The sequence below is a fragment of the Piliocolobus tephrosceles genome, chromosome X (assembly GCF_002776525.5).
Source record: "Piliocolobus tephrosceles isolate RC106 chromosome X, ASM277652v3, whole genome shotgun sequence".
In the NCBI taxonomy this organism is placed as follows: domain Eukaryota; kingdom Metazoa; phylum Chordata; class Mammalia; order Primates; family Cercopithecidae; genus Piliocolobus; species Piliocolobus tephrosceles.
Window position 1 is genome coordinate 66,115,418 of NC_045455.1, and position 26,742 is coordinate 66,142,159.

General features: G+C 44.8%; 1 long non-coding RNA gene and 1 pseudogene across 1 annotated transcript; one reads left to right on the top strand and one right to left on the bottom strand.

The window, feature by feature from the left end:
* Positions 1–7,367: 7,367 nt before the first annotated feature.
* On the top strand, positions 7,368–12,106 carry LOC111523058. Its single transcript, XR_002725423.1, has 2 exons — positions 7,368–7,490; positions 11,806–12,106. It is a non-coding gene; the product is annotated as an uncharacterized LOC111523058 (long non-coding RNA).
* A 6,487-nt stretch (positions 12,107–18,593) lies between these two features.
* LOC111523054 lies at positions 18,594–19,985 on the bottom strand (annotated as a pseudogene).
* Positions 19,986–26,742: the final 6,757 nt, after the last annotated feature.

The following is a 26,742-nucleotide window of genomic DNA, read 5'->3' on the forward strand; positions in this document are numbered from 1 at the left end:
GGGATGAGGGACAAAATTTGTGACTCACCCAGCTCCAGGAATGACAAGAGGGTGGGAGTTTAGGGTAAAACAACCCAGTGCTAAGCTGGACCAGGGATTACTGTGTGGCTCATGGTACCCCCAAAAAGAAGCTGGAATCCAATGGCGAGGTCTCCTTCAGCTGCAAGGCTGATCAATCCCACACACTCAGGGTCCCTTAGCTACAGCCTGGCTAAGACGGAAGTGCTGACCTAAAGGGGAAACCCGGTAGCAGGAGGCAGGCCTTTCTGAACCTCCAAGAAAGGAATGAATTCCTTCTGACATGAACTAATCTGTGGCCACTCCAGAGGCCCACAAGGGGAATCCCAAAGTCCAGAGATTCCTTATTTACACAGCTATTATACGCAGTATGTCTCTTTGGGACATGTGGATTATGATGACTATTTTTTAAAGTGGGACTATCCCAAAGAAAAGATGGATTATTTGAAGAATGTTTAAAATTGTTGTCATAATGCTTTCATTCTAATATCAGCTCACCTTAGTATCCCTGTGAGTTATAGTTGGTTTAGGCCACATTTTACTGCTGTAGACACTGAGATACAAAAATCTAAACAAAAAACGAGAAATAACTTTGGCAATAAGGACCAGGATCAGTTCTCACTAGAGCTTTTAGCCCCAGAATTTCCAGGCTCTGGGCACCTCATCCACTGGTATCTCCCGCTCCCTCCCACCCACCATCATGCCAGCCCCACAGCACAGAGGGTTTCTAGAGAGAAGTCAAACAAACTTTCCCCCCTTTTCTCTTCTTCGTTGTCAAGAAATGGACAAAGTAAAGTGGGGAGAGGGCATCATGCCACGTGATCATTGGAGAGGGGAAGGCAGGGCTGGAGGCTTTGCCACAGGACAGGGCAGATAGGTCTCAGCTGTGCCTGGCTCTAACCCCACACTGCTCTCTCCCACTCGTCCGCTGAGGGTTCCCACACTTCTTAGAGAAACAGTATTCTGGAGCAAGGTCTGAGTCAGTAGAATCAAACCCACTTTCAGTTCTGAGCTAGGGAAAAGCAACCCCGAGTAGAAAGTGAGGAAGGGTGCCTTAACCCGGAGCCCTCAGAATGGAGCCTGAGAAAGAGGAGGGAGGGTGGGTGTGAAAGGAGGGCAGGGGATAGCAGCCCCCATCCCCCGAGGCCCCAGTCAGTGTCTCTGCAAATTAAGAACAAGGACCCCTTTGTGGGCTATGGGGTCGACAGCCCCCAGACATGGCTTATCGTAGAGGAAAACCCTCTGTGTGGGCTGAGGTCAGTCCTCACCCTGAAACCCTTGGCCAGGTGCCTCTATGTAGAGAAAACTGCACAAACATATATGTGGTCCCAGGAAGGAAGGATCCCAACCCTTTTCTTTTCATGCTTCTGTGCATTTCCCAGTCCCCTCTCCCTTTCCCCAGCAGCCTTGGATTTCCTGCTGTGAGCCTCAGCCCCCAGGCTCTGGGGGAGGGTGAGTCTGTCTCTCCCTGCCTGCCTTCATCTGCCCTGAGTGCAGCACGGGGGTGGGGGCGGCTCCAGCAGGAAGGCCAGGCACTCTCAGGGGAGACCTCATGCAGATACTGCTTCCTAAGGAACCCCCATTAACTTCCGGGGGCCAGGGTGTTTTCTCCCAGTGACCACTGACAGCTCCATGAGGCAAGATAGAGCCTCTCAAAGACAGTGATGGGGGAGGGGCATGGAAACACTGTTATGTTCACTGATACTCTTTTCACATGGGTCTACTCCCTCCGATTATCTCCCATGGGGAGTGGTTACTTAGGGAGGAGCAGGAGTGAGGGCACTTCAGTGATTCTAATGTGCAGTCAGCATTAAGAACTGTGTCTAAGACCAAAGCAATGCAGAAGAAAGGGCCCTACAGGGTCTTTCTTGTGCCCCACTCCACCCTAGCACAAAGAGACCCAGAAGGTGAAAGGAACAAGAAAGGATAATGTCCAGGAGAGTTCTTCCTTAAATGAGCGTCCTCTCCTCCACTTTGTTCTCAGACAGTACATCTCCTCGTTCTAGGCAATGAGTACATGAAACATGTTAAATGTCCCTCACCCTCCCTAGCACGACATCCAACAGCTGGAACTTCCATCCAGTCCTTCACATGATGGGCACCTGTGGGAAACCTGCCAGGGGCAGCCGATGTTCAGAGGCATCCAAAAAAAGCCTCCCACTTCGGCCGCCATGAAGCCCACTCATGCAAGCATCCTCACTTTTCCTTCCTCTCACGGTTTCTTTGCAGGAGCAAGTGCTCAGGGAAATCAAGACAGGAGAACTGTCATGAGCTATGCCGACGGTCAGCAGCTGATCCCCGACAGAGACACAGCAGACACAGATGGTGAGTACAGCAGGCCTGGTCTAAAATACTTCCAGCCCTGCGTTGCTCCTAAAGACAATCGGACACTTCAGAGGTCACTTCATGGGCAGTGAGAAAGAGCTGGGAAGGGATAGCACAGCTGGTGTTTGGGGTTCTGGGGCAGGATGCTACTGACTTGCTCGCTGTATTTTGAATAAACTGTTGTTTTGAGCACCCCCATCCCAGGTGTCCCAAGGGCTCTCATTCTGGCAGGGCCTTCTATACTCACTTCCAAAAGAATCTCTAATAGCAGAAAAATGTATTACTTTCTGTGCATCTACCAAATGAAGTTTCTCTGGACAGCGTGGCCCTCAGTAGCTTGCCTTGTCTTACTAAGGAGAGCTGAGACTTCCTCTTCCTGCACTATCTGGTGCTTTACAGAGACCTCAGGGCATTGACACTTCCGCAGAGTAGCCCAGTTACCCTCTTCTCCACTTTGTCCTGAGGATCGTAGGGACAGGAGGGTTTGCTTAATTCATGCTTATTCTGGATGGCCTTGGCAGTCATTCAGCTCCCTCAGAGCCAGAGCCATTCTCAGGACTGACAAGGCTTGGTTTTGAGTATGGAGTCACAAAGTAATAATGAAGAACCAGGGATGGGTGGACAACAGGAACCCCTGTAGCAGCAGCTCCCCCATCCCTTTCTAGAACCCCCATGCTAGGTGATCCGTGTGGAGTTAAGTGAGGCTCGGCCACAGTGTATGTTTGTTAGAGGGGATCACATCTCATGCATTTTCTAAAAACCATCTCTAGTCACTGAGGCAATTTCTTAAGACAAATAAAAGGATCCATGTGATGAGTTAGAACAGCTTAATAATCCATATAAAAAGTCCAGCTCTCGTTATCTTTACTAGATAATATCTCTAAAGTTGAGTGTTGCTTGAGCCCTTGGTGTTGGCACTGCCCTGATGGCCGAAGGCTTCCCTCTAGCTTCATCCTAGAACCTGAGGTTGAGGGAATGAATAGCAGCCTTCTGTTCATTTCAGGTGAGAGGAGACAGAGCAAAGCTTCTGTCCTCTGATCCTGGGGTCAGATGGACGTTCGAATTCTGGGACATGAGAAGCTCAGAGCAAAGTTTTTGCCTTTGCCTGGAGGCATTTCCCTCCTGTCCCCACTCCTCTCCTTCCTGGAGTTGCACGTTTCTGGCAGTGCCCAAAACCCTGAATAGTTGTCCAACCTATTACAGGATAGAATTATAACACTCATAGATCCATTTGATCGTGTTCCTTGGAAAGCTGTTGCTGCTGCAGGAACGGACTAAGCATCTAGTCACTGTCCAGGGATCCGCAATTCTCACTGAACTAAACACATGAGGTCCCTGCCTTTGGGAAGCTTGTGGTTTAGTAGAGGGAGACAATTAACATGTAACTAAACAAATAAGATCATTCGGGTAGTGATAAATGTTAAGAAAAAAAATAAAACTGATAGAGGGCCAGTGAAGCCTTCTGAGAGGGAGCAGCATTTCAGCTGAGACTTGGATGAAGGAAGAACCCCCATGTGGCTACCTGGGTAGGGGCTTCCAGGCAACACTGTGCCCAGGGCAGAAACAGCCTTGGCAAGTTCACAGAAGACAAGAAGACCAGTGTGCCTGGAAAGGGCTGCAAGAGGAAGGGAGCCATAGGGATGAAGTCAGACAGGTGCATGGGCGCCTAGGACAGTCTTGGCCTTGAGACCGCTTATTGACGTGCAAAAAAGCATGAGCATGAAATAAGGGGTAGGGGAGGAGGTGCTGGAGCTCCCTGGGGACCTTCAGAGGGAGAATGGCTCTGCCATTTGAATTCCTAAATGGCAGTTCCATAAACAGCTCAGAAGGGAAGGTCTTAAAACTCTTTATGCTCCAGGAAGATGAGTAAATTCATTTTTCACACTTCTGCTGGGTGGGAGATGGGGAGGTCCCGCCACAGGGACCAACAGAGCTGGATGTCTTGCTTAGAGGTGAGAGACAAAAATTTCACAGCACCTCTTCTAACTGTGGCTTTCCTGGACGGAAAGCAACACTGACAACTAGAGAAGGAAAAAATTGAGGCCACCTCAGATTTGAGGGAAAACTTGAGGGGTGAACTGGCATTTTTTTTGGCAACTACTTTGTGCCAGGCATTTTACCCACATTATCTCATTTACACAATAGTTATATAAGGTCCCACAACTAGTAAGTGGAAGAAATAGCATTTGATCTTCATTTCAGACTTGTTTGTCTTGGGCAGATCAGGTCCCTGTGAGTTAGTTTTAAGTATCAGACCAAGACAATTTCATAGTTTCCCTAAGTGGTAGCCACTGCACTTGAACTGCTTGGGTTGACACATGGCCCAGCCATGTCTCTCTCAGATCCTCCGGGCCCCATCTGAACAGATCTCTGATTGTTCAGTGTGATTAGCAGGTGTTTTAATGAGGAAGCACTCCCACACTGTGGGTGCATGACAGACTGGTGTGCACCAGAGTGCCATTGGACCCAAAGCTACCCACACCCAGACGTACTGAACCAGAAACGGCCCTTTCACAATGTGCCCCAGTAATTTGAGTTTTGAGTTTGAGTTTACCACCGACATGGGTTTCTTCCTTATCTCCGACAGTTGGCAGCAGACATAGAATTTAGCAATGGAGGACTCATGCCACCTGCTCATGGGCCCTGCCTCTTCACTGTGGTTCAGGTCCTGGTTCTCATGGGTTTTCGGGTCCAGGTAGGTCTCCTATATCATGCTTAGCTCTGAAGTCAGTGAAGGCTGCCAGAGGGTCACTGTGGGAGCCCCCACCCTCGCCACTACCCCTGGGCCATCCTGCTCGGTCCCTATGTGGGCATCACGATGGGGAAGTGTCTCCATCAGTAGCCATGACCTGTCAGGACTCCTCAGAGACCAGCCTGCTTCCCAGGCTCCAGGCAGCTGGGCAGACATTCAAGACTTGCTTCATTCGTCATCTCTGCCACCAACCTCGTCAGGTGGTCACCTGGCTGCCAAACATGATGGCTCTCCAGTTGCGCATTCTTCCATCTGACTTGGCTCTCTCGGGTGGGAAACAGGCACTCCTGGCCTCCTCTCCCTGGAGAGGACCCTGGATCCTGACAAAGTATCTTAGAGTCTTGGTAGCTTGTGCAGCTGCAGTGCACCTAGACTTCTCTCTGCTGGCCAGCTGAGGCCTGGGCCTCACCGTCTCTCGACCCTCTTTTAAAAGGGGGCCACATGGAGTCCCTGCAAGGCCCAGCCACCTTCAGCCAGGGCAGTAGGGAGCGCTCAGCGGGACCCAGGCCTGCAGGCTGCACGAAGGACCTCATTTGCACTTCAATAATGTGCTTTTCTTTCACTTAACTATGTATCTTGGTGTTAGATGTGTCAGTGGAGAGACTCCCCAGTGCAATTAAACGGGAGTATTGAGCCGGAGAGAAATCAGTGTGTGTTGACTCAGATATTTAAGCAACCACCTTTCAGTATTGACTCAGAAATTGGCCTTCCAGCTGTCCCTGCTGGCAGACTCTTCTGGCATCTCGTCAGGCCTCTGTTAATGTGTTTTTCAAATTTCAACTTGCTTCAACTTGTCTCCTAACTGATCCTCCTGATGATGATAATAATGGTTTCCAGGCTGACCTGCACACAGCACTTAGGCAAGTAGCCCAGGCCCCTCTCTGGAGGCGACCCCTTCCTTATAAATCACAGTCAGAGGGCGTCTGCTTGCTGGGTTCGTGGCAGGTTAAGTCAGCTTGGGAGACTTCTCAAGCAACTCCTAATTGTTCCTCTGGAGAACTTGAGTGGTGAGGGTCTCTCTCCTGATGGGGTTAGACTTTAGTGGTCTGCTGCTGGAGGGGGGCAGGTTGCTGATTCCCTCCAAATTTTACTCACTCTTCCAAACAGGAAGAACTTTCCCACCATTTGCAGTCCCCCGATGAGTAATTATTGGATGGGTTTGTGGTCACTTAATTGCCAGGGCCCTTGCCCCTTGCTTTACAGAGTCGTGACTCTATGAGCACCTTTCCCAGACGTGGCCAATTAGCGGGGGCCCAGCTGGTTTGGAGCCAGGCTTCTAAGGAAGGCTGAGTCCCTGTTCTCAGCTCCGGGGCCTTTCTGCAGCCTCTCTCAGGCCTTCCTAAGTGCGGCTGTCAAACTTTGCTGACCTTTCCCCCTTGGGGCTAATGAGTGTCACAGCCATTTTTAACCTTGGGTTTTCTAGATGTTGAGCTGTTAACCTAGCTCCTACAGAAGGAGGATCCTGGGAGGTATAAGTGAACTCTTCACACACAAGGAGGCGACTAATGGAGGAACATAGGATTTTCAGTGTCAGGGCTGGCCTTGAAGTTTTGCGTTGACACCCTTGATAACATCGACCAGATGTCAAATCAGAGCTGGTCAGCACAGGCAGCATGGGTGGGAGGGCAGCCGGATCATCTGTGGAATAACCTGTTGACAGTATAGATGGCTGAGCCTCACCTGAGAGGGATTTGGCAGGTCTGCAGTAGGGCTGTGACTGGTTCGTTAACCAACTTTATGGGGGATTCTAATGAGCCAACTGGCTTGGGGATCACCATCGTGATGGAAAGAGCATTAGACTGAAATCAGAATTCCAGGTCCTGGCACTGAGTGACCTGTGTGTTACTATGGGCAAGTCCTCTTCAAGCCATTTTTCTTATCCTGAATGCAGGGGTAATGGAGGGCCTTCTTCACAGGGTTGCTTTGAGAAATAGATGAGATACTATGTAGCATCTGAAAACAGCAGAGTGTCAGGTGTGCGGACTGCTGAGTCACTTGCGTGTTCATTCGCTTAACAAATATATGGGTCTTAACACAAAACTGTAAGAGGTACTGCAGAGGTGTTTTCTGTTTGTTTGTTTGTTTGCTTTTTGTTTTTTTAAAGTATGATCTGTTGCCTACAAAGAGCTTCAGACAAACGGGACAGAAGAATCCACATGGGAAGTCAGGATCTCAGCCTTGTGCAGGGCGCTCCAGCATGACAGTGTGCACAAGCGATGCTGAAACACACACTGGGATTTGGAAAACCTCTTAGACAAGGTGCACGCAACAGCAGAAACGAGAATAGGCAAGGATCTGCTCTGGTGTCTGGAAAATGTGGGGACTTCTGGAAGCTGGGAATTTATTTCCTGCACAGCATGGCCTGTTTTGCCCATGGATAGAAAGAGGCAACCAGGTAGGATGATCCCAGAACAGCCACCCCTCCCCTCATCCTGGAAATGCCATTGCACTCTTTGTATCACTAGGGTAGAAGTCTACACTCACTGGTAGAGTTTCCCCTAAAATTTCATTTTTGAAATTTGTGTCTCTTTTCTCTGTTCACACTTCGCCTGTCCTTCCTCTGGGATGATGGTGAACCCTGGGAAAACTGAGATGGAAGCAAGCGGGAGGGGTACAGAGCTCTGTACAAGTGGAGACCACACTGAGCAAAGGCCAGTCCAGGGTGGGGAGAGAGGTGGGATGGTGGCACAGGCCCTGTGCTGTCAAGGACCAGGATTGGGTGAAGCCATGGGTGGGGTGAAGCCATGGTGGTGCAGGGCCCTGGAGATGACTGAGTGTCTGATTTCAGGCTCAGGCCAAACCCTTCACCCCAGTCGTGGATAATCAGTGTTGAAACCAAGATATGGTCTTCCATATCTTATTCTGTTTAGAAAGTTAGAAACAGATGCAGAAATGCTATGAAGGGATTATCTTAATGGAAAATGCAAGAATCCTTCTTGTAACCCCATATCATATCGTGTATGACTCATAGAACCTGCCTGTGATAGCAGGTGATGATCCACATCCCACCTCTATTCCCCAAGGCAACAGCATTTCCTCACATTCCATGTTGCTATCGCTGCAGCTACTACCACCCTCAACTCCCCAGCCTCCAAGTTTGTGTTTGACAATCTCACGTGATAGGTGTTTTCCAAATGGGAAGATGTCTTCTGCAACTATTCTTTTCATTTAATCTGTTCTTGATCTCTATTGAGATAGATTTCTGTGCTGATTTTAATACTGAGCTATGTGATTTGTCCAATTAAAGACTATTTGTTTATTTGTGTTATAGAAGAAATATTTAATTTTTAATAAGTATGGATAAACCAAAAGAAGAAAACAAAAGCACTTATAATTACATCACCCAGAGAGACTACTATTAAAATATGGGTCATATCTTCCCTGACTTGTGTATGGGAGGTTGTGTGTATGTGTATACATGCATGTTTTTTTCTTACAAAAATGGAATTGTCATGCATATACTGTTTTGTAATCTGGAAGGTCATACATTTCTTTCCTTTGAACATTTAAACACACATTAATACTGAGGAGGAAAATTTTAAAAAGATATAATGTGCTTCACATGGTACCCTTATTTCCCATGTGACTTGTGCTATCGCATACCCCCAAACCACTTTTACATTGTACCAAATGAAAATCCCAATTATCTTATACTACCCACATCTACAACACATCTTTGGTACCCTTGATATTCCATGAGTCCTGAAGTTTCCTCTAAAATTTCCAAGAATGACTAAACTTGTTCAAGTTAGCTTTGGTGTTTAGAGTATCCCAGGTGTCTAGATGTCAGCAACCCATGGAAGATGTACCTTATAAGTTCTATTGATGGGAAAATGTAATTAACCAGAAGGCTACATTTCCCAGCTGTGCACAACAGTGAGCATTAACTGTAACAAAATGATGGTGCTCATAGGCAGTCCTTGGGGGTTGTGAGCAATGGTCTTGTGGGAGCAAAAGATGATGGATGAGAATTTGTCTCAAGTAAACAAAATTCTTCCACCATCTGGACTGTGGAACTGAATTGGAGTAGAATGTCAAACATATATGTGTGAAAATTCCGTGACAGCCTTGCGGTTCTGTGCTGACCAAGTCTTGTTTGAATTGTCAAAGGCGTCAACTCAAATTGATGGAGTCAGGTTTGGCTTGTCCAGCTTTCACTGTGCTGTGTCAGTTCATTTTCTCAGCACAATCCTAGCTGATTGTCCTATCTGTTGTCTGTTCACTCTTTAGGGAGAGAAAAGGGGAGGAGGAAAATGAATTTAAAGGAAATAGGAGTAGAAATGGAGGAGATGGAAGATCCAGTTAAGATACAAGTGAGAAAAATGAAAAATGGTCAGGCTAGAAGAGAGAAAAATGTGCTATGAGGCAGGAGAGATGAATCAACGCTAAAAAGCGACATTTCTGAGAAGAGAAATTGCAAGGGGGAAAAATTAAAGAGTGTTGAATAAAGAGGAGATGAAGAGATCTGTAAAATATTATTTCCTAGTGTTCAGCTTACTTCCAAAATACCTTATGAGAGGTTAGGCCAGAAAATAGATTATTCCTCTTGGTTACAAAGAAATCATGGTGCTCTCAGGAAGCAAGAGCAGATCATGAACATAGCCTGACAGCTGCTGGGTACAGGGAATGGTTTCCTTTACCATATTTCCGCTCATTTTAGCAATTCCAGCCCTTTCCAGCTCAGTTTTCATTTTTTACTAGAGTAACCTCCACTTTTCATACAATTACAAAGATACTAAACAAGTAAGTTCTGGGATTACAACACTTTTGTGGAGATTCTTTTCTCTCAAAGATTCTTACAACATTTCTTTGAGTTGAGGGGGAGACAGATGTGTTGAGTGGTGTTGTTTTACATCTGGAGAAACTGGGGCACAGAGGAGTACTGGGGGGGAGTTCAGCTGCCCTTTGTAGTGCTGGTGGGTGGTGATGGATGTGGAGGCAGATGACCAAGTCTTCTCAATAGAAAAAAAATTACACTTCCATCTGTAATCAACTCATTTTTTCTCTATTTGCTACGATGACAAAACAAAATGGAACCCAGATTTCACAAATATACTATCCTTATCATTTAACCTGCATGTTCCCATTTTTGAAAAACTTAGTTCTAATTATACTAGTTTTTACATCTCAAAAATACAATACTGCAATAAACTCCATAATTCAAAATGAAAAAGATGAGGGTATTGGGAATAACAAAATTAGTAGAGAATCTGCAAAAAGCAAAAACAAAACACCCTGTATCTGAATAAGTAACAATTTCCAAAGAGCATAAAATACTGCTGAATATAATTCAGTTGGGTGTGTGTGTGTGTGTGTGTGTGTGTGTATGTGTGTGAGAGAGAGAGAGAGAGAGACAGAGAATACGTAATAGCAATCAAATGAATCTATAGCTAATGACATCTGTACTTAGCTAACTCTGGTTGGGCCACACCCTATAAGATGTCACAGTTGAGAGTTTCATGAACCTTAATTCCTTTTCAGATTGGCCCCAATCTATGCATAAGCTAAACGCTTCCTGTAAATCATTGCTGGAAATTGCCTCAGTGACACGGCCCTACATGTCCCAGGAACCCGCCTCTCTCTGCTCCAGGGCCCTCTCTCCAATTTTCACCTCATTCTGGGTCTGAGACTGAGATGAGACTGGGGAGAGGTCTGGCAGCCCCAAATTTTCCACACGTACGTCATCACTGACATTCCTCAACGAGCAGTACATTAGCGAATGGGGCCTGTTTCAGTCTCCTCGTTTGTGCTCTTAGGATCTTAAAACAAAACTGATCACTAATCCAGGTTCAGGAAGAAGTCTGAGGTGCTAACAGCCTCTAATAGTGAAAAAAAAGTCATCCATTATTTTGGGAAGATAAGGCCGAAGACAGGAGACCTCTTGATTTCCCACTTTCTATAACACTAGATACACAGGAGCCTCAGACCTAACACATGCAACTTTCTGAACTTGAATGTCTCTGTGACAATCATTCATATTTTTAAAAAGGAAATGGGAATGATATATGACTTTAAAATCTTAGACGCTGCCCTTCCAAAGGAAACTGCAGGGAACACGGGGGACATAGATTCAGTGTCCTCCACCCAGCCTCTATCCCATTCCTTCTCTGATCCCACTCTCTCTCTCTTGCCTTGGTGCACAGTCCCGGAGGCAGTTTTTCTCCAGGGCCTTCTCCCAGGGTTCCCTCCCATGCTTAGAAATACTAATTGGCATCTTAGAGTTTGTGCTCTATGGGGCATTGTGTGAATCACTTGGTATAAATCATCTAGTTTAATGATCATAACAGCCCTGGGAGGTAGGTGTTATTTCCCCATTTTTCAGATGAGGAAAACTGAGGCCCAGAGAGCTTCAGTAACTCATCCAGGGTTACAGGGCAAGTAGTGGCAATGCTGGCTCTGACCTTCAGCCTCCGTGTCTGCTGCTCAGAACTCACAGACAGTCACAGGCCAGAAGACAAGGAGGCTTGGTGCTATTGTGTGACTTATGTAGAAGCAAAGATTTGGGCATGACCAAAAAAATGGCACAGGGCAGTTCAAAGAAATCAAATAGCCACAAGGCAGTGGTCTGTCTGGGCTGTTTGGCCTCGGCTGTGAAGACTTCTTCCTGAGTAGAAAAGGAGGCACACAGTGTCCACACGTGTTCCCCGGGGTCTGGCCCAGACAGACAGTCTGAGGCTCCATCACTTGCTCACCCCTCTGTGTTCTTTCAGCTCCTGATGAAACCGTCCCTGTGGGGAGTGCAGGGGCAGATGGGGACTCCATGGAGGCAGCCGACCTGCGACAGCCTTCAGTTCCGACAAAGACACATCACCTTGCAAATGACACTCTGCCGTCTGGTTTCTGCGTTTTGTTGTAACAGGTTAAATGAACCCCTGGGCTTAATTTTCCCCCTACTTAGTTCTGTGGCAGCAAAGAAAAGTGACTTGACTTCATTTCTCAGCTCAAAACTTCTTAAGCTGTGTCTCTTCCTCATCACCCCTTTGAGAATAAAAGTCTAGAAATGAAACACAATCCTGACAAGTTTGGAAAATGTGCTTTTATATTCTTAGTTCAAAGCCAACCCTAAACTTTGAGATTTTTGGGTCAAATTTGTTCTCAGAGATGTAAGTTTGGCCTTGAGGCCTATTTCTGTCTTCTTCTAACAGGAATGAATGGCTTCAGGTTCTCATCACTATGGTTCCACTGAGCCTTTGCCTGAACAAGAGCCCCAGTGGCTGACACCCTGACTCTGGAGGCTCACCTCGTTTTAAAGGGTGGTGGGAAGGAGAAAGGGAGGAGGAGGGGAAGGGGTACGGGTAGGGGGAGGAGGAGGAGGAAAGACACCCAGGTTCTGCAGTTTATAAATCACCCCAGAACGCAGCCGGGCTGTGAAAGGCACTCAGCCAGAAGTTGTGAAAGGAAATAATTTTCATTCCCAGTCCTGGGAATTGCGTGAAGTAACAGAACAAAAGCTGCATTCCCCAGAGATTTTCTGAAAGTAAAATGAAAGGGAAAACATGAAAACCACCTGAAAGGCACAGTTAGGAAAGCTAAGGAAAGAAGGCAGAGTACAGCCAAGACACCCAGATCCTTTGGCTGGTTCCTCTCCTGCTTCCAGCTGTAGGTGGAGAATGCCTTCTGCAAAGAGGAGTGTTGGAAATGTTCTCGGAGGCCACCCCAACTTGGGGAAGAGAGGCCTGAGATGGGGCTATGCATCTGCATTTCGTGATGATAAGAAAATAAGTATTTTTTTGACCAAGACATTAAAGAAAATCTTAAGGGCACACAGGAGCTTGTGATCCATTTAAGCTAGTACCTTACTTGTCCCAAGAGGCATTAACTGTCTCAGCAGTTCCCAGGAGGGCACAGGCAGGACCTAGCTCCATCTTCAGCCAATCCCGGGGCCTGGAGACAAAGGGAAAGTGACAAGAGTTGAATTCCTTGCTCCAGTCTTTCTAGAGAGCAACTGTGTCTTTTGTCTATAAATGGACAAGTGTGACCTGCAGTCCAGCAGGAAACGGCAAGCTCAGATTAGACAAAGTGCAGAGTCAAGAGATGGGGGTTCTTGGCTTTACCACCTGCTACACCAGCTGTACAATGGGGTTAGTGACAGCTGCCCCACCTAACTCACAGTTTTAGGTGTGCATGTGTGTATGTGAGAATTCAGTGAAATACAAGAGCACAAAGATAGTAACAATGCTCACAGTAGTAGTAACCACAGATGCTCCTCAACTTATGATGAGGGTTCTGTCCAGATAAACCCATTGTAAGCTGAAAATACAAAAATGCATCAGGTTTATATCCTGATAAAATGTTTATATCCTGGTAAACTCATGGTAAAGTTGAAACTGTAAATCAAACTATCTTAATTCAGATGCTCCTTGACACACGACAGGATTACTTCCCAACAAACCCACTGTAGAGTTGAAAAACTGTTAAATCAAACCATCAGGGTACCATCTGTACTAACATTTATGGAGCCTCAGCCATGTGCTGGGCACTGGCCTTGCATGCATGTATGTTACACATTACTTCTGCTCCTGACAGCAACCCTATAGGACCACTATCCCAGTCCTTCCTTGACAGATAAGGAAATGGGAACTCAGGGAGACTTAGTAGCCCAAGATGGCACCACTGGTGAGCAGCCAAAACAGGGAGCCTAAAGCTCAGTTATTATACCATCAAAAGAGGTGGGAAAGCCTGGTGGTATGGACCTGGGACTAGCTGTGCAACTTTGGCAAAGTTGCTTAACATCTCTAGGACTTGGCATTCCATTTGTCAAACAAGGATAATCAGAGAACCTGCTGCATAGGGTTGTCATGAAGATTACATGAAATGTACACAAAACACTTAGAAGCAGGGCCGACACTTTGGTAAGCGCTCCTTAAACGCTAGCATTTTACAATTTTCTTAAATGCTCCTATTGAGTGACTGATCTCCCTGCTTAAGTGGAGGCAAGGAACGATGATGGAGCTCACACTCTTGTTACTTTAGTGATATGGTTTCCTTCGCAATCCTTAGCTCTGCTGTGAGTGCGAATCCTGTACAGAACGAAGAACCCTGTTATGTGGTAGCATTGCCTGGGAGATAAAGAGCAAAACAGTTTTTTGGTGGGGTGCTGGCTTTCCGTTTCATTTTTAGAAAGAAGAAAAGCCAGAGCCTGTGTTTTTAGCCCCCAGCTGGCAGCTTGTTTTGATTCCTTGGCCCTGACAGAATATGCCAGCTTAATGTTCAGTTTTACCGACAACTGCCAGGAATTGTGAAGCAGGTGCCCCTATCCTGGGCTGAAAATGAAGAGAATTGTGCTCCATATTTATTAGGAGTCAAATAATAGTTTCCAGCCGTAAATGAATGACTACATCTCCCCGCATTTGGTGTCACCCTGGAAACTACTATTTACTCTTTTCAGTAAACACTGCTGGAGACAAGCTTCAGGTGCCCAGGCAACCTAGCCAGGCTGACAAAGTACTCGGTGAGCCCCTGCACTCACTCCCACAGGCACCTTCATTCTCTCTTGGTCTGCTTCTCTGGGTGGGAGGCCTCAGGAGCCCTGGCACCAAGCTGGGTATGTAAACACTCACTAAGCAGGTAGATTCGCTCGAAGGAGGCCTGCACCTCTGCACACACCTGCAAGTGCTAGGCCCTAACACCAGCATCTGGTGGTCTGTCTGATGTCCACCAGCCCCACGTGTGGCTGTCACTCCAGACAAGGGACTTGTTTATGAGCAGTGAATGCTTTGCTCAGCAGGGCAGGCAGAATGACCCCAGACCAGGCCCCTCTCAGCCTCAGAATCTTCAAGGATAGGAGCCCTCCCACACCCACAACCTGTCGGTCCCATTTGTCTGCCCCCCAACTCCAGCTGCCTCCACTTCAGGCACCTGTTCAGGAGCATGGCGGACCAGGATCCCAGCAGGTGGCTGGTCCTGCAGGCTGAGGACTGACAGACTCATTGGCCTGTGGCCCACAGAGACAGGCGGCCATTGTCATTAGGAAGACGTGAGAACATTGCTCACTGCCTCTTCCCAGTGGGGCACAGAACTTAACCCACGGCCTCTGCAGCAGCCTGCACCCTCCTCCCGGCCTCCACACACCAAGCCTTCCAGGCAACGTTGGATCGCGGAGGTGAGGTTCATGGATGTGTATGGAGGAGATAACAGTGTGTCGGTGTCCCCTCTGTCTCCCTGTCTTCTCCTTCGTGGACGTCTGGAGACAGTTCTTCAACGCTCAGGGCTGCCCAGGGCCTGGTGTCGCTCTTCCTCTGGGCTACGAGGACCTGCTTGTTCTTTACAGTCACCCATTTTCCCCCACCCCCTCCTTTTCACCCTTTCTCTCTTCAGCTCGAGTTGTGTGTGAGAGAAAGAAGGCGGCTCACGTGCCCGGCTGAGGAATGAGATCATTTCTCTCCCCGTGTAGCGGGCTTGCTGTCTGCTGGTCGGGGTTACTGGGAGAAAGCAGGACAGCTCGCTCTCCACAGAGAGCCATCTGGCTCCAACAGACTCACGCGGATGCTAATCTGTTGGTTTCTTTTTCTTTTATTCTTTCATTCTTTCTTTTTGTTTGCTCCCGAGGAACACTTCATCTGCAGCTGTAAATTCAGACCTGGCCCCGTGCAGGCGAGCGTTCATTCGTGCATTTATTTATTCCTGCATTATGCCCCCTCGCCCCCTCTCCTCTGGTAGGTGTCAGGAAGCCATTGTTATCATTGGTGTGTCTATGTCGTTTTAATGTCAGGGCTGTACTTTCAAATGGAAATCAGGCAATTATGCTCCACATGGAGAAATCTGACAGATGCAGAGGTTTTACACCACTGGCCGTGTGGCAGGGACAAAAGCGACCAGGGCTCCCAGGGGACGGTTAAATAAATAGAATATGTTTCAAGAGTGCAGAAAAATTCAAGAATAATTAACTGCCTGATGAGAGTTCATAGATCCTGTGGCTGTTTATCTTCAGAATGTGATAATGATATGTCAACGAACCGCTTAGCTCATCCTTGTAAAGGCAGAGTTAGAAAACGGATTACAATGTGCATTTACACAGAGGCAGACTGCTCTGCGCATCTGTTTTCCGGTTTCTAAATGCAAAGCTTTGCAGTATTTTCACTTGCTGTTTCCCCCTCACAGGGGTTCTGGTTGGAGAAAGGAGATGGAGGCATGTCCGAAGCCTGATGTCTACCTGATGAAGCACTGTCATGTCTACATTCACTGTTAGCTAATCACATTTGGTATCTACAGATACCAATGGTGTGTAATATCAGTGTTATCTAATATCAGAGGTATCCACCTGGGAACTCAAGCTGAAAAACATGGGGACAATATCATTGTGGCTATTGTTGGTTGATGCTTGTTTTGCGTCAAGCACCCAGCTAAATATTCTCCATATGTGGCCTCCTATAGTCCTGTGAGTGTGACGTACATAGTATTATTATCCATGTTTCACAGAGGGGAAACTGACGCATGGGCTAAGTGGAAGAAGTGGCCTTCAGACCTAGCTCTGCCCAACTCTGACCTTAGCTCTCAGCCACTGGGCCCCGGTCCTCCCTAATGTTTCAACAGGAAGAAAGGTAACTACTCACTCACACCCTGTATAAACACTCTCATAATGTCAGACACATATAGTTGGAGTGAACTAAACAGGAGAGATCTAATAAAAGTTAAAACTTGATTTTTTCCCTGACATATCCTGCTGTTTAAACAGATTGTTCATTTGGAGCCTGAAAAGAGTCATCATTCAATGTCTCCAAAACTGAGTTTACATTAGTCTATTTTATGAAAAAGTAAAGTGCCTCTAACTACTGGTCATTGCTCTCTTCTGTTGTGGAAGAAAGAGTCAGGGAGCAGGAGAAGGTGTGTTTGGATTCCAGGGCCCCCTGCATTTCCCCACTAAGCAGCTGCCTTGAAATACACGGAAGTTGATGCCAATTAGAACTCAGAAAACAGGGAGGACGTTTTATCTCTCAGGAAAAGTATGTTTTAAACAAATGATAAAATAAACACAACAGGTTTACGTAAGAATCTCCAATGCTTTCTCCAATGAACGAGTGCCATCTTGAAAGTCCATGAGGCCCCACTGCAGCAAGCAAACATTAATCAAAGCCAGAGTTATCAGGAGACAAAACGTCTACTAATTTGCTAGGGACTAATAAGCATCAGTCACACCCACCATTATAACTTGTTTTACCTTGTCCAAGGGTAAAGACACGTGTAAGGAGACTCACAACCTTTTAGAACATTAGCTTTGTCTTAAGTGAGGAAAAAAAATAAACTTACGCTTACGGAGGAATTAGTTTTCTTTTTTCATCTCTATTGAACACATTGGTTTGAAAACTTTAGCATAATAAGCTTGCATTACAAAAACAAAAAGTACTATTAAAGTATCCTTCCAATAAACACCTTAATTAAAAGGATTCAAATACTAGGGGAAAACATTAAAGAGACAAAGTCATAGCTCACTCAAGAACGGATCACTCAAGAGCTCAAGAAAACAGCAGGCACATAGTGTCATGGGAGGGCTGATGCAAGGTCTGGGATAGAATGAACAACTCTTGTTCCACTGAGACCAAACACTAAAGAATGAAGGGAATCAAAACGGAGAGAAGAAAATGGGAAAACCAATTCAAAGGCAGCCTTAAAAAATCTGAAGAGGCGAGACTGGCCTAGCCTCCCAGCCTACATCTTTCTCCTGTGCTGGATGCTTCCTGCCCTGGAACATCAGATTCCAAGTTCTTCAATTTTGGGACTCAGATTGACTCTTCTTGCTCCTCAGCTTGCAGATGGCCTATTGTGGGACCTTGTGATCGTAAAGCAGCCAGCTACATTGTCATGAAGACACTCCAGCTGACCTATGGAGAGGTCCATGTGTTAAGAAACTGCGGCCTGCCACCAACAGCCATGTGAGTTAGCCATCATGGAAATGGATTTTATAGCTCCATTCAAGCTTTCAGATGGTGGCAACCTGAGGTGACATCTTGAGCACAGCCTCTTGAAAAATCTCTGAGCCAAAACCAACCATTTAAGCAGCTCCTGAATTTCTGACCCACAGATATGCTGACACAAATGTTTATTGTATTAACCCACTATTTTTCTTTTTAATCACACAGTACTAGCCTATTTTGGCAAATCTTTCAAGAGACTTCATTTTTTTTCTTTTTCTTTTTCTTTTTATTTTTTGAGACAGAGTCTTACTTTGTTGCCCAGGCTGGAGTGCCGTGGCATAATCTCAGCTCACTGCAGCCTCTGCCTCCCAGATTCAGGCAATTCTCCTGTCTCGGCCTCCTGAGTAGCTGGGATTACAAGCACTCACCACCATGCCCAGCTAATTTTTGTATTTTTGGTAGAGATGGGGTTTCACCGTGTTGGTCGGGCTGATCTCAAACTCCTGACCTCATGATCCACCCACCTCAGCCTCCCAAAGTGCTGGGATTACAAGTGTGAGCCACCGCACCCAGGCATTTTTTTTCTTTTAATGGTAATTGTATAGCTCCCCACCACAGCTGCCCCCCACCCTTCCCTTTGATGATGATGTCTGCAGGCTTCAGGGGGATCATGGAACAAAGCTGGGTCCTGACAGCCCCACTAGGTTGCCAGCTGGGGAGAACAAGTCACAATTACAAATTATCACAACAATTAGCACCTGTACTTGGGGGAGCTGTAAATTGAGGAGGCCCCAGCTCCTCATTGTATAGGGATCTATCTGTCGGTGACCTTACTCTGGAGACGATGGTATTCCTTCAGTCTGAGGGAATTGATGATGAACCCGGTGTCATCAATTGGCTCATAATCACCCTGCACGTTCATGCTCACCAGCTCCTCGTTGTAGAGACAGTGGGGACTCCCAGCCAAGGACGTACACCTGACCCTTGAGGACAGGCACCTGCACTTTCCCTTCCGCCTGCTCCTGGGACTTGGCAAGACAGGGGCAGATAAATTCACACTGAGGGCCGTGCCAGAAACCGGTGTATATCAGCTCAGCAAATTTCAAGCCCAGGCCTTGTTTGGTTTTGTGCATTTCCCAGTCCATGGTGAAGGTCTTGATGTCTAAATGAGCATGGTAAAGGATGATGCCTGCTGGGGTCTGGTAGATACCTCAGACCTTCATCCAATGAAGTTGTTCTCACCGATGGCAATATAGCCCACGCCGTGCTTGCCTGCAACTTCGTTCGGCACACGAAGAGCTCCACGGAGGTCTGGTGGGTGGGCCATCCTTGACGTTGGTCACCTTCACAGGGACCCCTTTTTTGAACTCGATCTCGAGAATGTCAGGGGTGTTGGGGGCTTTGGCTGGGTCCTAGGTCTTCGTGTAGAGACCTGGAGGCACTTGGTTCTTGGTATTCTCCGGGATTCCAGCCTCGTAGCTGATGATGTGCATGAGGTTCTTGTCCATCATCCACAGGTTCTTGGGAGTGACCAGGATGGGAGTCCCACGTTGCTTTGCATGTTCCGTCAGGTCATTGCGGTGCTTGTACCTGTTGTAGAACTCGCACATCCTCCAGGGAGCAATGACCTTTATCTGGGGGGCCAGCGAGTAGCAAGTGAGCTCAAACTGGACCTGATCGTTCCCTTTTCCTGTGGCGCCATGGGACACATACTTGGCCCCCTCCCGCTGGAGGATTTCCACTTGTTTGTAGTCGATGCAGGGCCTGGTGAGAGAGGTACCCAGGAGGCAGCGGTCCTCATACAGTGTGCTGGACTGGATGGCTGGCCAGATGAACTCCACAAACTCCCTGCTGATGTTCTCAATGACCACCTTTTTGGCTCCAAGCTTCAGTGCCTTCTTCCTGGCTTCCTCGAAGTCTTTCTTCTGGCCAATATTGGCCAGGTAGGCAATGACATAGCCTTGTCCTTCAGTCACATGAGGATGCGAGAGGTGTCCAGGCCACCACTAGGCCAGAACCACGGAGCCTTTGCTGGACATAGCGTCTGGGATTGGAGGCGCGAGTTCCTGGTGTCTGGAATCTGCCTTCCTGATGCAGTGAACCACTCGGGCCCCAGCAGCGGTGGCAGGCAACAGAGCAGGTGACTCCTCATTTAAAATTGTTTTTTTTTTTTTTTCCTTAAGAAAATAGACTCACACAAAGAAATTGATTAATTGCCAAAGTCAGGGATTATATGTCCCCTTGTTAGCACCTCCAACTTCTAATTAATTGTTCCTGGGCTGGCTGTGGTGTCAGGGACTGAGGACAGAATCACGTCGTGGCATGTATGGAGGAGGAAATACTTAGGAAGCCCAGCTAGTCTTATGAACGTCATGTGAGGACTTACCTTTAGCTGATGGGCATAGTATCCTTGCTCTAACACGAATCCTTTAGGTTTAACAACATATGTCTTGCTTACGTGGTTAATATATAGACGTTATTTTTAGTTTCAATAAATCCATGGAAGCCGACCTCCATGGTTTTAAGGGTAAGAAATGTGTCAAGTACTGAGACTGATACCTAATTCTTAGTACTCAGGAAAGATTTAGGAGAGGAGGATGTTTTGAGTAGAAAACTCCTTATGGACTCAGAAGGGACACTGTGAGTGAAGACTAATTGGATAGAGAAGTTAGTTCCTAGACATGTGCAGTAGCTGTGGCTTCAGTGTTCTCTGAAACATTCCGTACATCCTTCTCATTCTCTGGGTGTTATTGTGGAAAGAACCTTGATCTTATAGCGAAGAGGCTTGACTTACAGTCCTACTTCCCACCGGAGATACATTTAAAATTCCAAAATAGGCCAGTCGTGGTGGCCGTGAGCCTGTGGTCGCAGCACTTTGGGAGGCCAAGGCAGGCAGATTGCTTGAGCCCAGGAGTTTGAGATCAGCCTGGGCAACATGGTGAAACCTTGCCTCTACTAAAAGTGAAAAAAAGTTAGTTGGACTTGATGGCACACACCTGTAATCTCAGCTACTTGGAAGGCTGAGGCTAGAGGATTGCTTGAGCCTGGGCTGTCAGGCTGCAGTTAGCTGAGATCGCGCCTTGGTACTTCAGCCTGGATGGCAGGGTGAGACCCTGTCTTAAAAATAATAATAAATAGATGAAATTTATGAAATAATTTTTTCTACAAAGACATTTTTCTCTTTGCTTCTTAATGCAGTTAAGGGATAGGGTTATAATTGAAAAACATATTTTTTACAGAAACTATGGAAAAAATGGATTCTCATGACAATGACTTAAATGCATTTTTTAATTTCAAGGATGATGCTTTTGTTCCAGAAAGTTATGTTACAATCAAATTAATTCGTCTTTGCAATGAGACCCATGGATGAAAAGGTCTGTGAAGTGCAAATTGTTGTTATTAATTTATAAGATAAAGCACCTCTTGTTTTGGGAACCGGTCCTAGAGCTGACTGTTTTCACATAATCTTATATTGTGGGTAATTATACACAGACATTAATGTGATAAAGATAATTACAAGAATCTATCATTGCTGAGGTTTTGGTTTATTTGATTGTGAACTTTTGGGAACTTTGGATTAGATGATTAACTTACACTGGGTATTTATTTGTTGGCAAGTGCCTGAAATAGTAACTGAAATTAATACAGAGCACGTTTTTACCTTTTCAAAAAAAAAAAAAAAAATCTGAAGAGGCTGGGTGCGGTGGCTCACGCCTGTAATCCCAACACTTTGGGAGGACGAGGTGGGCAGATCACCTGAAGTTGGGAGTTCGAGACCAGCCTGACCAACATGGAGAAACCCCGTCTCTACTAAAAATACAAAAAATTAGCTGGGTGTGGTGGCGCATGCCTGCAATCCCAGCTACTCGAGATTCTGAGGCAGGAGAATAGCTTGAACTTGGGAGATGGAGGATGCGATGAGCCGAGATCGCACCATTGCACTCCAGCCTGGGTGACGAGAGCAAAACTCCGTCTCAAAACAAACAAACAAAAAATTCTGAAGAACAAAAACAGAGGTCAACAGTCCTCAAAATACATATCATAGCTGATGTCATTCAATTGGTTAATGTCCATAATCAATTATTTTCACATAGTAGCTTTCCACAAATAAATTTGGTTAACATCTTCATGATAAGATTTTTACATAGCAAAAACTATTTTAAATTAAGCATTAAACAAAAATCAAGATTCATTTACAGAGGAATCTCGAACACTTCCCCAGATTCAACAAGTGCTGTTGTGAAGTTCAAGATGCGCAATTGCAGAGATGATTTATTAACTAAACAGAACCTGAGGTGTCTACTAATTTACCTGTGATTAATGAACACCAAAAACAGACACACAATCATTAGTCAGTTTAACTTCCCAAGTAGAGAAAATCAAAGCCATTCAAAAGCTTTTGGCCATCAACTTATTTTAGGAAATAAAATTTTAATAATTTTCTCTGATTAAAATAATCTTGTGATTACGACTTTTTAAAAAATGCCTGTGATTGGCAAAATCAAAATTGGTTCTGACCCAGCTCTTCCAAAAAGAAAAAATGTATATGTATGTGCATGTGTGTGTGTTTATGTGTGTGTGTATTTTAATATTAGCCCACCTCTCAGGTGACATACGCACTGTGACAATACAGGTGACTATATATGCCTATCACCATAATACCTAAGCATCTTGAGAAAAGTAAAGCAAGCGACTGGCCAGAGAGGGTGCAGGTAAATCAGTAGGGTTGCAACAGTATGGGAAGGCTTTCCATTAGTAATACATACAAATCAAACTTCTTCACCCCTGATCACAGACAACGTGAACTTTGAAAAACCATGTCATTTATTAGAAGGAGACTAAAACAGCACAATGGACAGACCACATGAAAAACACGTGGAACTTTTCAGATGACACCTTCTTACCCCTAAGAAAAATCATTTCAGAGCGAGCCCCAGTTTCTCAGGAAAAAGGAGTCACAGAACTCAGATGGACCGGGTTGGAGAAATGGTAGAAAGCTGCTGATTTAGATTAAAATATTAAGAGTGGTCATATTTAGGAATGAGAATTATGGGTGACTTTATTTTTCTTCTTCATTCTTTTCTGAGCTTTCCAAAGAATAGTGTGATGGCTTTTCAGCCTGATTCTGCAGCTGCTTGGCTCGTGCAAACCATTTCTCGCCTTTGGACCCTGAAGGTCCTTTCTGTGGGAGGGAAACTATCATAGTGCCTACTTCAAAAAGTTGTTACAGTGATGAGTGACATGGCGCTGGCAAAACGTATAGTGCCTTGCACATGTAACTCTGCAGTAAATGTTAACTAAGAGAAAAATTCCCTCTACAGATGAAGTCTGTAAGGGTTCTCATAGAATAAGTGGAAATCCTAAATCTTAGTGATGAAGTCAATATGCCTTCCTAATGCCACATCACCTGGTCACCTGGTCTGAGCAAGAAGCCCCTCTAATTCCTTCTCTGTGCTTTGTTGTCTTTCAGGATTAAAGTTTCCTGATATATGTATGGAATATTTCTTAGATTTATTTCTGGTTATTTAAGCTTTTTTGTTGTTCTTGAAAGTGTAAAAGGGTCTTTTTTTCCATGACATCTTCTATCCAGCAGTTGCTTAAATGTATAAAACCTTTTGATATTTATATGTTGATTTTGTATTAAGCTACCTTACTGAATTATAATTTTTATAATCTTTTTCAGATGATCCTCTTGGGTATTCAAATATAAAATCTGCAAATAATGATAATTTTACTTCTTTTCAATTTGTATATGCCTATTTTCTCTCTCTTACCTAACTGTTTAGAACATTCTTATTGTACTCCTGGCTTTAATGGTAATGCTACTGATATTTCTCCACTAAACATAATGTTGACTTTTATTTTGTATATATTAGGGAAGTACACATCTATTACTATTTCACTGAATTATTTTGAGATCAATAAAGGAAGTTGAATTTTACCAGGTATCCTTTTTTTTTTTTTTTTTTTTTTTTTTTAAATACAGGAAGGGGTTTAATTGACTCACAGTTCCACAAGGCTAGGGAGGCGTCCGGAAACTTACAATCGTGGCGGAAGGGGAAGCAAACATGTCCTTCTTCACATGGTGACAAGAAAAAGTGCTACCAAGTATCTTTTAAGTATCTAAGGAGATTAATACCTTATTTCTTTCTTAGATAACAAATACGGTAAGACTTCCTAATATTGAACCATCTTTAAATTATGAATAAACCCCACTTTGTCACATTGTATTATTCTTTTAATGAATTATTTGAGCCTACTTGGTAATATTTTATTTAATATTTTTGCATTAATATTTACAAGTAAGCTTGTTTTTATTGAATTGTACAATCACCAGGTTTTAAAAAATCAGTATTTTGCTCACTTTTTTTGTCCTGTTTAATAAATCTTTCCTGTACTCATATCGATTTCATTTTGCTTGGTTCTCTTATTTTTAACCTCTAAGCTCTTGTGCTATTATTATTGTCTATCTTCCTTCAAACACATCTTTGTTTCTTTGATGGTTTACTTCTTCCCCCATGTCCACCCCGTAGTGCGCCAGCTCGAACGACGTCACTTGTCTTTCTATCACTTCCATGATTCTTCCCTCTCTACTTTGTGCCCAAACTTCATAGAGGTAATTGTTTCATTAAGTATTTTATGTTTGTAGTAAAATACTTTTTACTATTTTTATCTGCTCTTTGGCAACATTTTATCTGCGATTTTCTTTTTCTGATCTTTTTTTTTCTTGTTTTATGTTTTATATCTTTGAAATAACTTGGGTTTGTTCTTTTTGGTTTCTCATCTTTGAGGCACAAGAGTTCTCCTTCGGCCAAATATTTACAGGGCCACATCCCAGCCTAGTAGGAATTTTTTTTTAATAAATCAGGGTTTTGCATCCAAGTTTTAGATCTATTTCTCCCTGATCAATAAAGACAGGCAGCTACGGGGTTTTTTAAAAAAGCCAAGGTCTCTCTTCTTTCCCTCTGCCACCGAGACAGAGAGTTCCTGCAAATGTGTTGTGGATGTGTGATTTTCTTTTAACCCCATCATCTCTTCATTTCACAACTAAATTGGGTCTTGGAGAGTTCTTGCTACTCTGGTGTGTATACTGGTTCCTTCTGTCATAAACATGTGACTTAGACTTTCTTCTTCACCTCTGCCCTCCCTGTTTACAAATGTATTTCTGCTGACTCGGTCTCATTTCCGCAGCCATGAACTCTTCCTTCCTCTTTCTCCTGGAAGCTCCCCTGCTTTTTGCAGCCCTTCCATCCATCTATTTGTTGTTCATAGCTTAAAATATCCCCCAGTTTTACTGAAAATTGATTTTCTGGTTTCCATTTCTTACTTTCCTTTTGCTTTGGATGATTTCAAAGAAGAGACTGGGGGTGGGAGGTGGGGCCAGGAGATGAACTTCCCACATCCATCTTCAAATCAGAAATATTAGTATTTCAAAACTTCAGTGTGAGTAATCTAATGGGTAAAAGGCAGCTATTTCTGAAAATCTTTCAAAGAAAAACAATGTGGGATTCATTTTATAGAGCACATAGACATTGAAACCTCAAGGTGGATTTAAAGCATTCAGGGTATTTTCTTAACTTATCACTTGGGAAAGTCATCTAATCTTTCTAGGCCCCATTTTTCCAATGAAGGGGTTCGACAAGAAGATTCCTAGAGCCTGAAGACAGAACAGCCAAAATCCAAGGTTTAATTCCAAGAAATGAATAACTGGTGGTAGAATATAGGCTCAGGGATACTTGGATTGAGGAGAAGTTTGGGGCCTTGGAGTAGAAAGAGAACTAACTTGTATTGAGACATGATTATGTGCCTGGCTCTGTGCTAGGAATTAAATATGTGAATATTTTGGGGAGATGAGAAACTGGAAAGAACAATATTTTGGGGAGATATTATGATCACCTCTACTTTAATGCCATAGAAAACGACATTCTAAGAAGTTAAAGGACCTATTTAAGATGGCAGAGCCAGGATGGAAATCCTGGCCTTTCTAGCCTTGAAGCCCAGCGTTCTCTCCCAGAGAAATACACAGAGGCATGCAGGCCTGTCCTGCCTGAGATTCGTGGGCTGGTTACACTCCGGCCACCGCTGCCTCTGTCGCCCTGCCCTCTACTCTACCTCCATGGCAAATATTTAAAAACCAGACCTTTTCATATGTATCATACTGATTTAGTCTCTAATCATGAATCCAACCAAAATATCTGGATCCCTTCTGCCATCAGTCCATGGTGACCAGATCCGGGCTGTGTTAGGGGTCACTGCATTCAGCCTGCACTCTGGAAATTACACTCCAAACAAGAGAGTATTCATTTACTAAAGCTTTAACAAAATTATTCAGGCAAGCTATCCATTTAAAAAGTAGACTGAGTAGGTATCTTTGAAGACCCAAGATTAACAAGAAAAAAACAAACCGAAAAAAAAATTGGTAATTTTGTTCACATTAAAAAAAAAATGCTACATGTTGACCATCTGTCATGGTTTACTTATTAAATCACTGAAATTAATCTTGTATTACGATTTTTAAAAAGTTAAGCATGAGTTTCCTGAAAATGCTTAGAATTTCTGTGGAATTGCTTAGAAATTCTTTCTACTTTTTGAACTTCCTTGGCCTTATAAAACCGTCAGCAGAGCAAAGGGCGGGCCAGTTTTCTGCAGCCATAACTACTCCCTCTCATTTACAAGTCTTTATTCCTTGGAAATATAAAGGGTTGTGTTGAAAAGCATTAACTGGGAAAATAAATGAGCAGCACAATTATCAGTTTCCATTTAGTGATTAGTTGCCTCTGGTCTGCTGGTTAACAG